Here is a 12,664-nt window from a genome sequence, read left to right on the forward strand (position 1 = left end):
TCATTTTAACACATATATGTGCACCTAATGTAAAGCAAGCTATCAATATTATAAACATTCCTCTCATGCTTGTGGAAAAACTGAGCTACTTCTATTCAGTCTGTAGAATTACCTTAGTAAAATGAGAGCATCCAACCTTAGGTTGACAGGATCCACTGTTGATAACCATGGGAGATTTGGAGTAAGGTCTGAATGAGAATTTTGGAATTTAATGCCATGTATGTTCATACAGAACGACATAAAATGAACTTTTCAGGAATTAGATCTGGTTTGCTCACTTTTAAAATTCATTTTCCTTGAGCCATTTTTTGATTTGATTTTAAGGATTTTTGCTTAAAAGGAGAAAGGGTGTGTTTGGATGTGACCTGCAGAAGGTGCTTTGCCATCTCCCATCTATCTATCCTACAAACCTCTGGATGTGGTTGGTGGTTAGGATCTGTGGTGGTCAACTCTCCAGCTGGTGCAAATCAGCATCACTTCACTGACTTAAACAGAGCTTCACTCCATCCTCTGAACCGAGGATCTCAAGGCTGTAGCTGCACTGAGCCCACAGCGTGACTGAACCTGCCAATGCCCTCACGTTCCAGCTGCACAAATCCAGCTGGTGAGACCCTAGAAGGTGAATAGCAAAGTCCCATTTCCCTGAGATACAACCTCTGGGTAATATAAGAGTTTAAACATTCAAAAGGCGAGTCAAAAGATTTCTCTGGTGCTTTGGACAGCAAAGTCCACCGAGTAAGGGCCCCACTGTGGATTGTGCCTCAGCTGGAGTGACAGCACAACAGTCAAGCCACTTTGTGTATCCTTCAGTCCTGTCAGGGAGCAGTTATTGATGAGTAAGGGCCATTCTTAAGGTCTCTGCTCCAGCCCCTTCCTCCGACTCAGGCCCCATTGTGGGTCCAGCCCAGGGAACAGTTCACGAACCCTGATAAGCAAAAAAAAAAAAAAAAAAAAAAAAAGAAAAAACAACAAAAAACCCTGCCTGTGCTTGTAGTGCAGCGAGAGCCATTCCCAGTGGCTCTAGCAGAGTAAGGCAAATGTGTGGGGCGCACGCAAGCCAGGCACATGACCTCCAAGAGCAACAGTTATAGCACCTGTAAATATTTATGCAATCACAACAGAAAGCCTGATCCTGAAAAATGCTACTGGTCCTCAGGTTTGGTCCCTCTCTCCCACTTCGGTGCTATTCAATATTTTTATTAATAACTGCCTGAGGTGGCTGTGAGATCTCTTGCACTGGACATTTTAAACTAGGATAAACTAAATGTCCAGCTGAAGTGTCTGAGCCTACTTTTGAAGGAGAGAGAGACTGGTACAGTTCTGTTTTCTGTATTTCTATAACTGTAGTTCCCAAGCGCTACAGGCATATGTAAATGAAAATGTACATAAATACAAAGCAACATAATATTTATCTGTTGCAAAAGCAGAAAATATCCAGGCACTGAATTTGTCAGTGAAACTTTCAACACTCATTTACTTAATGCTTCTCTCACACCCAGGTAATAAAAATGGAGCGATTCCTTCAGCAGCTCAGAACCAAGCACCCTCACCCATGTGTTGCTTGCTCTAGTTTTTCTCTACTACCAAATCTTGTTGACTTAAACAATAATAAATCAACGGGAACGGCTGCAGCTCATACAACACAGGCAAAATCACAAGCCTCTAACCTTCACCTTCAAGATCTCCCTACAAGGATTTCAACATCTGGAGCCCATTCAGCTTGAAGTGATGACAATTTCCAATAAGCGTTAATGGGGGATCCTGCCCAGTCTATACTCTACAACTATAATTCAGTCTGTCTGTCCATCTGTCAGGGTTTATAACAGCCAGAGCTCACGCACACAGGAACAAACTACAGCTACAGATTTCTTAATGAGCACATAATGAAGTCAACCTGCTCCTTTTTTTTTTTTTTTTTTTTTTCAGCTCAGCTGATCATTTCCGCTGAGCAGACCTCCCTTCGCTCTACCAGCTGAGTGCCTGGAGCGCTTGGAGCACTGAACAGGAGCTTGGGAACACGAGGCCATTGCACATCTCCACACTCAGCTCCCTGGACCAGGCCGTGTAAGCCACCAGGGTGATTTTTGCTGATTTTCGATTAGGCCTGTAAGAAGGGGAACTGTGAGGTGACCACATCCATTGTGGTTGGACTGATGAAACACCTTGGGAAGTGCAGGTGGACCTGGGTGCTATCACTTACCGAGTAGCTCTGCTCCCTCTCCGCGTGTCCTGCTCAGGGGCCTGAAGAGCAGACTCTCATGGTCTCTTCCACACAGGCACTCAGACACAACATGGGGGAGCTCCCTTCTGTGCTGGCTGTGGCTCCTGGCCCCTCCAACAGCAGCCATGTTTTCTCCATGCCACAGGGGGCTCCTCAGAACCTCAGTGGCCTCAGGTGGGAAGCTGGTGATGGAAGATGGTGTCCCAGGGCTGGACCCTAGACTGGAGCTGGGGGCGCAACATGTCGGCCCAGGGTTGCATCCAAGGCTGGAGATGGGGATGCAAGATGGTGGCCCAGGGTTGATCTCCACAGGATTGTCACCGCACAGCCTGCGTTTCCTCACAGCTTGCATCCATTTTGCCTCACAGTCTCGTTGCCGCACAGCCCATGTCACCTTTCAGACTGCATCAACTCACATGCTGCTCTAGCTCAGAGGCTGCGTCCTCTCATGGCTGCATCGCCTCACAGTCATGTTGCCTTACAACCCGCGTCACCTCATGGTGTCGGTGCCTCACAGCCACATCACCTCATGGCTGCGTCATCTCGCATCCACCTCGCCTCACAACTCGCATCAGCTCATGGTGTCGTTGCCTCACAGCCACATTGCCTCATGGCTACGTCGCCTCGCAGCCACATCGCCTCACAACCTGCGTCATGTCATGGTGTGGTTGCCTCACAGCCACATCGCCTCATGGCTGTGTCGCCTCATGGCCACGTCGCCTCACAACCTGTGTCATCTCATGGTGTCGTTGCCTCACAGCCACATCACCTCATGGCTGCGTCGCCTCACAACCCACGTCGCCTCACAACCCGCGTCACCTCATGGTGTCGTTGCCTCACAGCCACGTCACCTCATGGTGTCGTTGCCTCACAGCCACATCACCTCAAGGCTGCATCACCTCGCGGCCACGTCACCTCACAACCCATGTCACCTCATGGTGTCGTTGCCTCACAGCCCGCATTACCTCATGGTCTCATTGCCTCATGACTGCGTCACCTCACGGCCAAGCTCAGTGTCCATGGTGATGTTCACTCTCCTTTTGGTGGCCTAGGATTACATTGGGCACTGAATCTTCTGTGGGGAGCTCAAAACCATTAGAAAATGCCTGGGGAGGTTGAGAAATTTTCAGATTATTTGCTTCAAGTAAAAAAGATATAGTATTCAAATTGCAGCTTTATACTTCATTCCAGTGAAGGTAGTTTTAATCTTTTTAGTAAGTAAAATCAAAAGAAAAAAGAAAGAAAAGGAAAATAAGTTTTGATACAAAAGGACAACAAAATATTACATTTTTAAACCACCGACGTGTTTCACTCTGGCTTTTCCGGTTTGTGGGGGCTTTTTGCACAAGCCTCCCTCTTGGAGAGTCACAAGCAATCCCGTGTGTGTCTAGGCAGGCTAAGAGCTCTCCGAGTCTGTAGGCAAAACTGCATTTTGTCCCCAAGAGTAAGGCCAGGCTATCACTTACTGGGCCTCTTTTACTTCTGTTCTAAGTCCCTGATATTTTCTCTGGCTCCTTAATTAGACTCTGTATTTTGCTGTATCTCCTTTCCTAATTTCTCACTTTCTATGGGATCCCAGGGGATTCCAGCAAGGATCTATATAAAGCTTCCCTCATTCCTATGAATAATCTCTTTTTGTCTTAGAGATCTAGAGATCCTACTGGATCTAGGGAATCCTACTGGAATCCCTCTATGCACCTATATCAAAGGCTGTTCATCAGCCCTAAGCTTGTCTGGCAGATGTAACAGAGCAAGGCTTTCTGATTCTGAATTTAACTTACAGCACCTGAGGTAAGGAGTTCAATGGGAGTTTCTTTCTTGACCGGTTAAAATGACAAATTGGTACATGAGTGTTTAATGAAAGATGCTGGAAACGTCCGTGAAGATCAGAAAAATCACCTCGTGGAATTGACAGGCAGGCCATCTGCATTCCTGCGTTCCTATTAATTCCCTAACAATAAACGACAGGAGAGCCTAGAGGGTTAAAAGCTTAATTCAATCTCCTAGATTCCTTCCAGGGACCTGTCTGCATATAGAATGAGAAAGGCATTTATAAAACTGTTATTTGCACACTAGATTTTTCATATGGCTCCATGCACCAAATATCAATCACGCCCCTCTCAGCCATGGTGTCACCATGCATCACACAGCCCTGCAGAGACTAATGATGCGCCTGCCTGTGACATCTGCCACACAGATTGATGACATCACACCCACTGCACCCCGTGTGACTGTTGCTACAGCTCACATGGCCAAATTTGACCTCATTCAAGGTTTAATACAATTTCTCACAAACTCTGATGCAAAATTTGGGTGATTACAAATGAGCTCACACTCACATTTTGGGGAAATTAACAGCCAAGTTAGGATTTCACTTCATTATTGAGCTCATAATGATAGTATTAGAGCTCATTGTATTAGGGTAATTTCCATCAGTGAAAAAGCGGTTATTTTAGTCACATGCTCTGTAATCTGTACATGGATCAGGCCTTGATGAGAGCTTAATTAAAACAACAGTCAAGTTCACTTCTGTTTTTTTTTTCTTTTTCTTTTTTTTTTTTTTTGAGGTAGCTTCAGACACATTTTGTTGGTTTGTTTTGGTTTTGGTTCAATGAAGGATGACAGTTTTTCTGTTCTCTTTGCTGTTTATCAGTTCTACTGAGATTGTAAATTCTTAGCAGGAAGCTGAAATGCCAGAAAACCTTCTGCCTTGTTCTCCTCTCCATTCAGCTTCCATTTCCTCTGCTTTTTAGGCATATACACTAACACATATACTCACCTACCTGTGAGAACACCTAGACCTGGTTTTATTTACAGGCTAAAATTCACAACCCAGATTTATCTTTAATTTTAATATGAGAAATTACTCTTTTACTTTCTTCTATCCTTCCTCATCAATTTTCTTTTCCACAGCCTGGACGAATGACCATTAAAGTCATCATAATTCATCTGCAGACTCTAGCAGGCATTAGAACATGGTCAGAAAGCACCCAATAGCTTTTGAATTTTAGGTAATTTTTCCCCTAATGACATGATGCTCTTATGAAGGGAACTCTTGTCTATACGTGAGACTTATTCTGCAATAAAATAAGGTGCAAATTTAAAGCAGAATGCCTCACTGAAATATCTCCTGTGTAGACAATCCCTTACATAGTAGCATTAATTTCTATGAGGGAGTATAACAAGCATTGATCCTGCAGGCTCTTCTTGGATAGAAGAGAGAAGATTCATATTAAAGCACCTTGTCTCCCAGGGCTGGCCTTTAAAAAAGCACTCTGTAGTAGCATTAGGGATAAATGCTTAAACCATAGAAAAAAAACCCTTTTATCCATTGCTGAATTAGTCAAACTGTCCCACATGAGCAGGGCGCTTCAGTAGAAACCCGAGGACTTGGTTACTGGAGGAAAGACGGATGGAAGGAGTCTGCAGATTTTAAATATTCAGACTGCTCCAACGCGGTAGAGCTGCCTCTTAGGAGCTGGTTTGTGCTCTGACTCAGTTTACTGGCTGCAGTGTTATTACTGCTACAGTACAAGAAAGTCACATCCCTATGGGACTATTCCTCTCAATGGAGGGTTCCCATGCACTTTGGACCCTCTGAGGTTATTGACTATATTATGTTCTATGTGTGTGTATTCAGACTGCTGAAGAAATCAAACATTGGCAACGCAGAGGAGCAAGCTGCGGTCTGATGAAGGCTGCAGGAGGGCAGGGATGGCCAGTCTGTAGCTCTTAAGCTACATTCAGCTTTTGAGAAGTTGCTATTCCTGAGTAAGGTAACATGACATGACTTGGCAGTGGACTCAGGAATTGCTGGGTAATGTTTCCATATTTCCCAGGAAATAGTTAGAACCAATGTTGCGGAGTTACCTGTTTGTTAATTTGCATTGGAACATCTTTTATTTTAATCCTTCCAGTTTAACCCATGATAATGGACAGATTTACATTTATTATCAGCTCCTGCAACATGGGGAAGCCTGTTGCTGAAGTGAAACCACTTTGTAATATTTTTTCCCAAGTCTTAGATTGTGAGTACTAGTGTAAATATTCTCTCCCTGTGCTGGTATAAATAGAGGTCTGTCCCCGTTGGAAGGGGACGTAGTTTGCCTGTTTTACTAACACGAGACTTGCATGACTATATGTTGTTACTAGGCAGGCAGCATGGTCAGTTATTCCAAGCTTGCTCACATGGACTGAAGTGAAGCAACTTCTGCAGCCTTTATTCTCCTGGGGGAGCATCAGGTCTACCTTCCTAAGCAATAAACTCCAGCTTTGCAACCCAAATGACCAGTTACACACGATCAGCGAGGGTAGCTTCAATCATAACTATTCTGCAAAGCTCAGACTCAGCATAGCAAGGGCTCGTAGCCTGTCTGCCACTGCAGCTCATCCACTGCACATGTAGGGAGCTGGCTGAGGGAACATACAGTTGTGCATTCCAAGGTAACCTGGGAGGATCCATTAGCTTGAGGGCTGCCTCTCCAGATTCACAGCCCCTTTTCCTAAAACGCAACCTCAGACAGTTCCTAAGCTGTGATTGGCATATGGGAATATAGAAATCACCTTCATAAAGGCCCCTGCTAGCTAACACTTCCCACTGGTGAGGAAGATGGATGATATCCCGTAGTGTGAACATGTGGAAAGTGCTAATATTTCATCCAATTATTCAGACTGTAAGAAGGTGAGACACAGGCCCAGAGCTTCCAACTCATGGACATCTTGAATAAAGCTTTTCTTAAATTATTTCCATTGGAACTAATTCTCCTGTCCCTTTTGTCAGTGCTTCATCCATCTCTTGTTGCAGCTCTGTACACTTTCCAAAATGTCTGGGACACTGAATACAAAGTATTCAGGGGAAAATAGTGGGCCTTTCTAGGTCTGGAACCAGGCTGAGAACGGTTTAGAAAGTCTCTTATGAAATATTTCATTAGAGCTGTTTTTGCAGATAGGAACTTGGCAAGGGATGCTGTTTGACAAAATGGATTTTTCTCCAGATACCAATAGAATTACAACAGAGACTAAATTAATAAAAATGCCTTGTACCTGAGCACCAGCTGGGCCATTTAGTGTGGAGTGATCCTGATTTACACCAGCTAAAGACTTATCCCACTAAGCGCTATATGTGTCCACCCTTCATAAAACTACAAAGAACCAGAGTAATTCCCGCCCCATAAAATCTTGCCCCGAAAGAGGTGATTTCTCAGGATTTCCTCAATCCTAAACCAGATTTCAGATGTAAGTTAACAATAATGGACCTCAGAACTTTGCCCTAAGTTAATACAAGAGATGGGACCACTGTGTATCAGCAGAAATACATGGACACACAAGACATGAGGACCAACCTATGAGGCCAGACAGAAAAAAATAGACTTCAAGCGGGAGGCTGAAGATGGAGACGGTATCAGCTCACAGGCTCCACAGGGGAAAAAATGGTTAGCTTGGAAGCAGATGTATAATATAGGGGAACAATCTGAAAGGAGAGATGTGGTACAAGAAGTATGGATAATGTGAACGCAAAGGAAGGGCAGAATTATGTAAACTCTGGATGACAAGAAAGGCCAAGCCACTAGACTGATCGCTGAGAGAATGAAAAAGAAAATGAAGGCCCAGAGACAGCTAACTGGGACAGCAGAGGTGGCATGAACTGCATGCCGGATAGCGGCTGGGAACGCTGTTGGGGTGAAACGGGTGGGCCATACACACTGCAAACCTCCGGGAAAGCAACCTTGGCCTGAAGAATCTTTGGTGCTTTAGCACTGCTGGTCCCAGGAGGCTCTGCTAGACCCCAGTGTATCTGCCCTGAACGTCCCCTGCTTTCCGGTACCGACCTTCGCGCACAGCCGTTCCGATCCGCCTCGATCCTCATCCTCAACACGGCCGTGGCTGCGGGACCTGGGTTCCCCCTGAGCCCCCCACTCTGACCCGTGCTAACTGTGCAGCACGTTCTGTTCTGGTTTTATGATGTGGACAACTGCTTGCTAGTGAGTGAGACCAAACAGCCGTTTTTTAAAGCAAGCACAGTTCAGGAGCGGCACCTCTGCTGAGCTTTTTCTAGGCCACACGGATCTCGTTTGAGGCTCTGTGAGATTTATTTATTGACCTTTCCAGGTACAAAACCAGGAAGGCAGCAGTAGGAGGGGAGGAAAAGGGGAAATCAGCTCTGAAGCGGTTAATTTTACCGGCTCTAAAATTGATAAGCAGTGGTACGTCAGCCTGAAATGAACTTGCCTTGTTCAGTGGGGTTCTAAGACAGCGGAACTCAATCAGCAACGGGCCACATGGTTCAAAGCCGCAATTCATCCCACCGCGCCTCTGAAAAATGGGAGGTGACAGTTCATTTTGCCAGTGACAGTCTGTCGGTCTCGCTCGCTGCTTCTCCCGTCGATTGCGCTGCTGAGGTGAAGTGTGAGCTCGGAGACACCCTTGCTTTGTATTCCGCTCAGCTGAACAGGACAATCCGAGGATCAAAGGTGGAAAAAATCTCCCCTAGCCCAACCCTATCCACTTTTATTTCTCCCTCCCTGCTTTCAAAAGGCTTTTGTAAGCCACATATCAGTAGCCCAGGAAAGTCCTGTCCCTCCTATTAGCTTCAGCCTGCTCTTTTGGGTTAACATGCGTCTGAACCATGTGTGCCTCTCATCATCAACACCTAGGTGTGCACAGAACGACCTGCGTGACAGACTGGCAGCTTGAGCCTGCTGCTCTGAAATGCTAAATCTGTTGCATGCAAGTAGACAGGATAATATTCCAGGTGACAGGGTTCTCTGGAATGCACAGGATCCTGGCAGAGTTTCCTTCCTCTGTCCATGCACAATGCAGAGGCAGAGAAGCAAAAAATGGTAATAGAGATGACAGGCAGAGATTTCTGCTCCCAAGCTTTGTCTTTAGCAATCGTTTATGAACATATTCTGTAAATGCCCCCTGAACAAAGACATGGCACTGAGAAAATACTGGCACAGCACGGCAGAGTCAAAGTGAAGGAACGAAAAGATTTGCTGCTGCCTCCTGCCAGCTTAAGGGGAGGGTAGAGCAGTGGATAGGGCACCTGTTCACATGCTAAAAATCTTCATCCTGGGTCCTCGCTCCGCCACAGATTTCCAGTGTGACTTTGGACACTTTTCTTGTCCCATCAGTGCCTCAGTTCTCAGCAGTGTAGGAGTGACATTACCACCTCAGATGGCATCTGTGAAACTGTTTCATTCATTCCTCAAGTCTCAGCTATTTTGTGTATTTTGTATTTTTAGATTGTAAAAGGTTTGGGCCATGGTTTTGTTCATATGTGTTTAGTACATACTGTGCACAGTACAGCAATAACAAAACATACTGGTTAGAAGCACTTTTTCCCTGGCTTTCAAGGCATTCTCTCACTTAAAGAATCAAAGGTAAAGTTTTAAGGCATCAACATATGCCCCAATAGCTGCCAGTCAGATACGGATTTGACAACATGAGAATGTTAATCTGAAATTAGAGGCATAAAGCTAAAGTGGAATGGCAATTCTGGATGAACTCTAACTGAAAAAAAGTCCTTAGCTCAGTTTTCCAGGAGCTGTCAAGCTTGTTGTGTGGATCTGGTAGCGTTCAGGATGGTCCCTGAACGCACGTGGCTCCACCACGGAGAGGAGCTTTTAACTTCCCTGCAAATGCACCAATACACAAGAGAGAAAGCAGTAATTGCTATTTGACTTCTAAAGTCATCTGTGCAAACTGTTGACTGTCACAAATGGAGGTCTCCAGTATTATTACAATCTGGGCTTAAAGTATGCTTGGCTTAACATAATAGGAGAGGAAAAGCCAGTAATTAAAACTTATTAAACCCTGTACGTCATTAAAGCAGTTTGGCACGTGCAGCTACTGTTTTCCTTGAAGATGGGAATTACTCAGGCCCTATAAAGGAAAGTTAGAAGCAGATAAACTGTGGATTGCAATGGGAGACAGACATACAGGCAGAAAAAAAGAAAAAAAAAAGAAGATAAAGAAAAGCATAAAGCTTAGTAGCTGTTAGAAATACTCAATATGTGGCAGTCAGCAAATATGCGGTTTCTGAATATGTCATAAATACCCAGAATTTCTATGTCTCGTAAGTGCAACCTCAACCCAGATCATACAAACACTCGGCACATGCCCTTCTTGTAAATCTTCAGCAAGTCACTAACAGCCCCCGGGAGGCTCCCTATAAATCTCCCGCGCGGCACGTTCCGAGGAAACGCTCCTGCCGTAGCGAGGAGTTGTCTGCCGGTTAGCGCCGAGGTTCGCTGTTCTGCTGGATTGCTCCTGGCATGTGGACACTGTGGAGGGAGGTGCATTACAGCGCAACCCTGTGTATCCACTTGGAGAAGGAATGAGGGATCTGATGGATGGGAGTGGAGGGGAATAAGCTTTGCCTCCAACCTGCCTCCTTCCCAGGCAGCCAGCGTGGGACAGGGAGCAGAAACCAGGGAACGCAGTGGGTACCAAATCGGAACGGGCTTTGCAAAGCTTCACAAAGTTGCTTAGACTATGCCGGATCCCAGGTGGAACTGCTTTCTTCGTGCTTAAAAATGAGGGCGAAATGGCAGCTGTGTGAGAGGCCTGGCAATATGCAGAGCCGTCCTGAAGATAACAGGTTGTCTGTCAATGCGAGGAGCGTAGGTCCGTGTTGGACCACAGAGCTCCCACTAACGGAGAAATTAAAGCTGTCTGCGCACAGCAGCCCCGGGGCTCTGATTGCATTTGCAGAGGTTGCGACCCGCGTCGTGTCGCCATGGAAACCCCCCATGCTGCAGGGGACGGCCGGGTTGCTGCGGGCGGCCGCGAGCCGAAGGCGGAGGCTGCGGCGCTGCAATATCGGAAATGCGGCCGCCGAGTTTCCGGGCAGCTGAGTGGCAAAATTCCTCTCATCGCCTTCGGCATCTTGTAATCCTGACTGGCAAGTTCGGGAGATAGAAGGTAGTAGAGAACGAGAAAAGAGAAAAAAAGCACTCATGCATCTTGGCCAAGTAACTCTCTTGCAAAAGGAATGTGTGTAACGATCTCATGAAACAAATTTCCCAGAGCCAGCTCCATTCCCCTCTTCCAAAGGAGGCTCTGCATCCCCTCCATGTCTCCCTCATGCCAAATAACCTCTTGTTCCTTGTCTGCTTTCATGTTAAATGATCTTTTAATTTTCTTCTACATCTCTCTTCTGGATCCTTGGAATTGAATGTGCCCTTGTAATTCCCTGACACTCCGGGGAGCTGCCCTGGAGATGGAGGGATCTTCGCTCCCTGGCTGCCTGAGGAACTAGGCCTGCTCAGGTGCCAGCCCTCTATCCCTGCAGTTTTATGTTCTCCCCGTCAGCCAACGTGCAGTGTTTGCGTTGCACATGGATGTAAGTGGGAGCTGCAGCATGCGGCTGTGCCAGGGGTGTCCCCGGTGGCACCGTTACTAACACAGAGAAAGAGCACGAGCAGGAGGGCTCTGGGGCCCGCGCTGATGCTCGGCACAGACGCGGCTGACAGTGGAGCTGACTACGATGTCAGCGTCTCGCGCAGGCAACAGACACTACCTGACAGGCAACTACTTAGCTTCCAATTTTCTCTGGTATAAAACTATTCTGTTAAGCAATGGAAGGCAGTGCAGTGAAGGTAAATAAAACTGACACAGGACCCGGGCGCTGCTCTCTCTGCTCCCCTCGCAGACGTGATTCTCTGATCGTTTGGTGGAAGACAGAGGAGAGCTGGGAGCTGGGGACTAGCTGGCGGAGGAAGGATGAAGGGAGATAAACTACGGAAGAAAAGCACTTGTGCTGATGAGGGCGGGTGGCTGGGAACTAGAGCAGTGCCCCACAGAACAGGAAATTTGAACTAAAGCATTAGCTGGGAGCTGAGATGATATTGGTTCAGTCCCAGAGTCTTCCACAGTCCTCTGAATGATACCAGGTGGGTGAGTTAAAGGGAGGTTCCTCTCCCTGAACACAAGTTTCTGTGGGTTTAGCAGAAGTTTAGCCTGGAGCTGGTCAGACAAGCTCCCTTCACAGACAGTGGAGAGTGAGCTGTGTCTGGACAGGTAGGTTTTAACAGCTAATGCAAAGAAGAGCACTGCCACGACTGCGACTGCAGCGAGAGCAGGGAGTGTCACACATGTACCTAACCAGAAATGTGTGACAACGGGTGAGTTGCGGCAAGGGGAGTTTAAAGAGGATGACAGACTCAAGCACTAGAAGCAGGTGAGGTAAGGTAAAGGGCGCTATGTGTTGTCAGGAGTCAGGGATGCTTCCAAGGGGGCCAAATGCACTGGGGACCAGCGTATCTCACCATACTTTTCAATATAGTCTCCTCCCTGCACCCCTTAAGGTCCTGCATCTTTGTTTCCCTCTCTCGTCTCTTGCCTTATGCAGGACTGTAAACTCTCTAGGGCATCTCTTAGCCCTGCTTCCTTATCTCAGCAGAAACCTGCACTGTGAAAGGATTCAGCAGTGCCAGAGCT

The sequence above is a fragment of the Tinamus guttatus genome, unplaced genomic scaffold (genome assembly GCF_059628265.1).
Source record: "Tinamus guttatus ecotype Peru unplaced genomic scaffold, ASM5962826v1 Tinamus_guttatus_pri_ptg000463l, whole genome shotgun sequence".
NCBI classification, from domain to species: Eukaryota; Metazoa; Chordata; class Aves; order Tinamiformes; family Tinamidae; genus Tinamus; species Tinamus guttatus.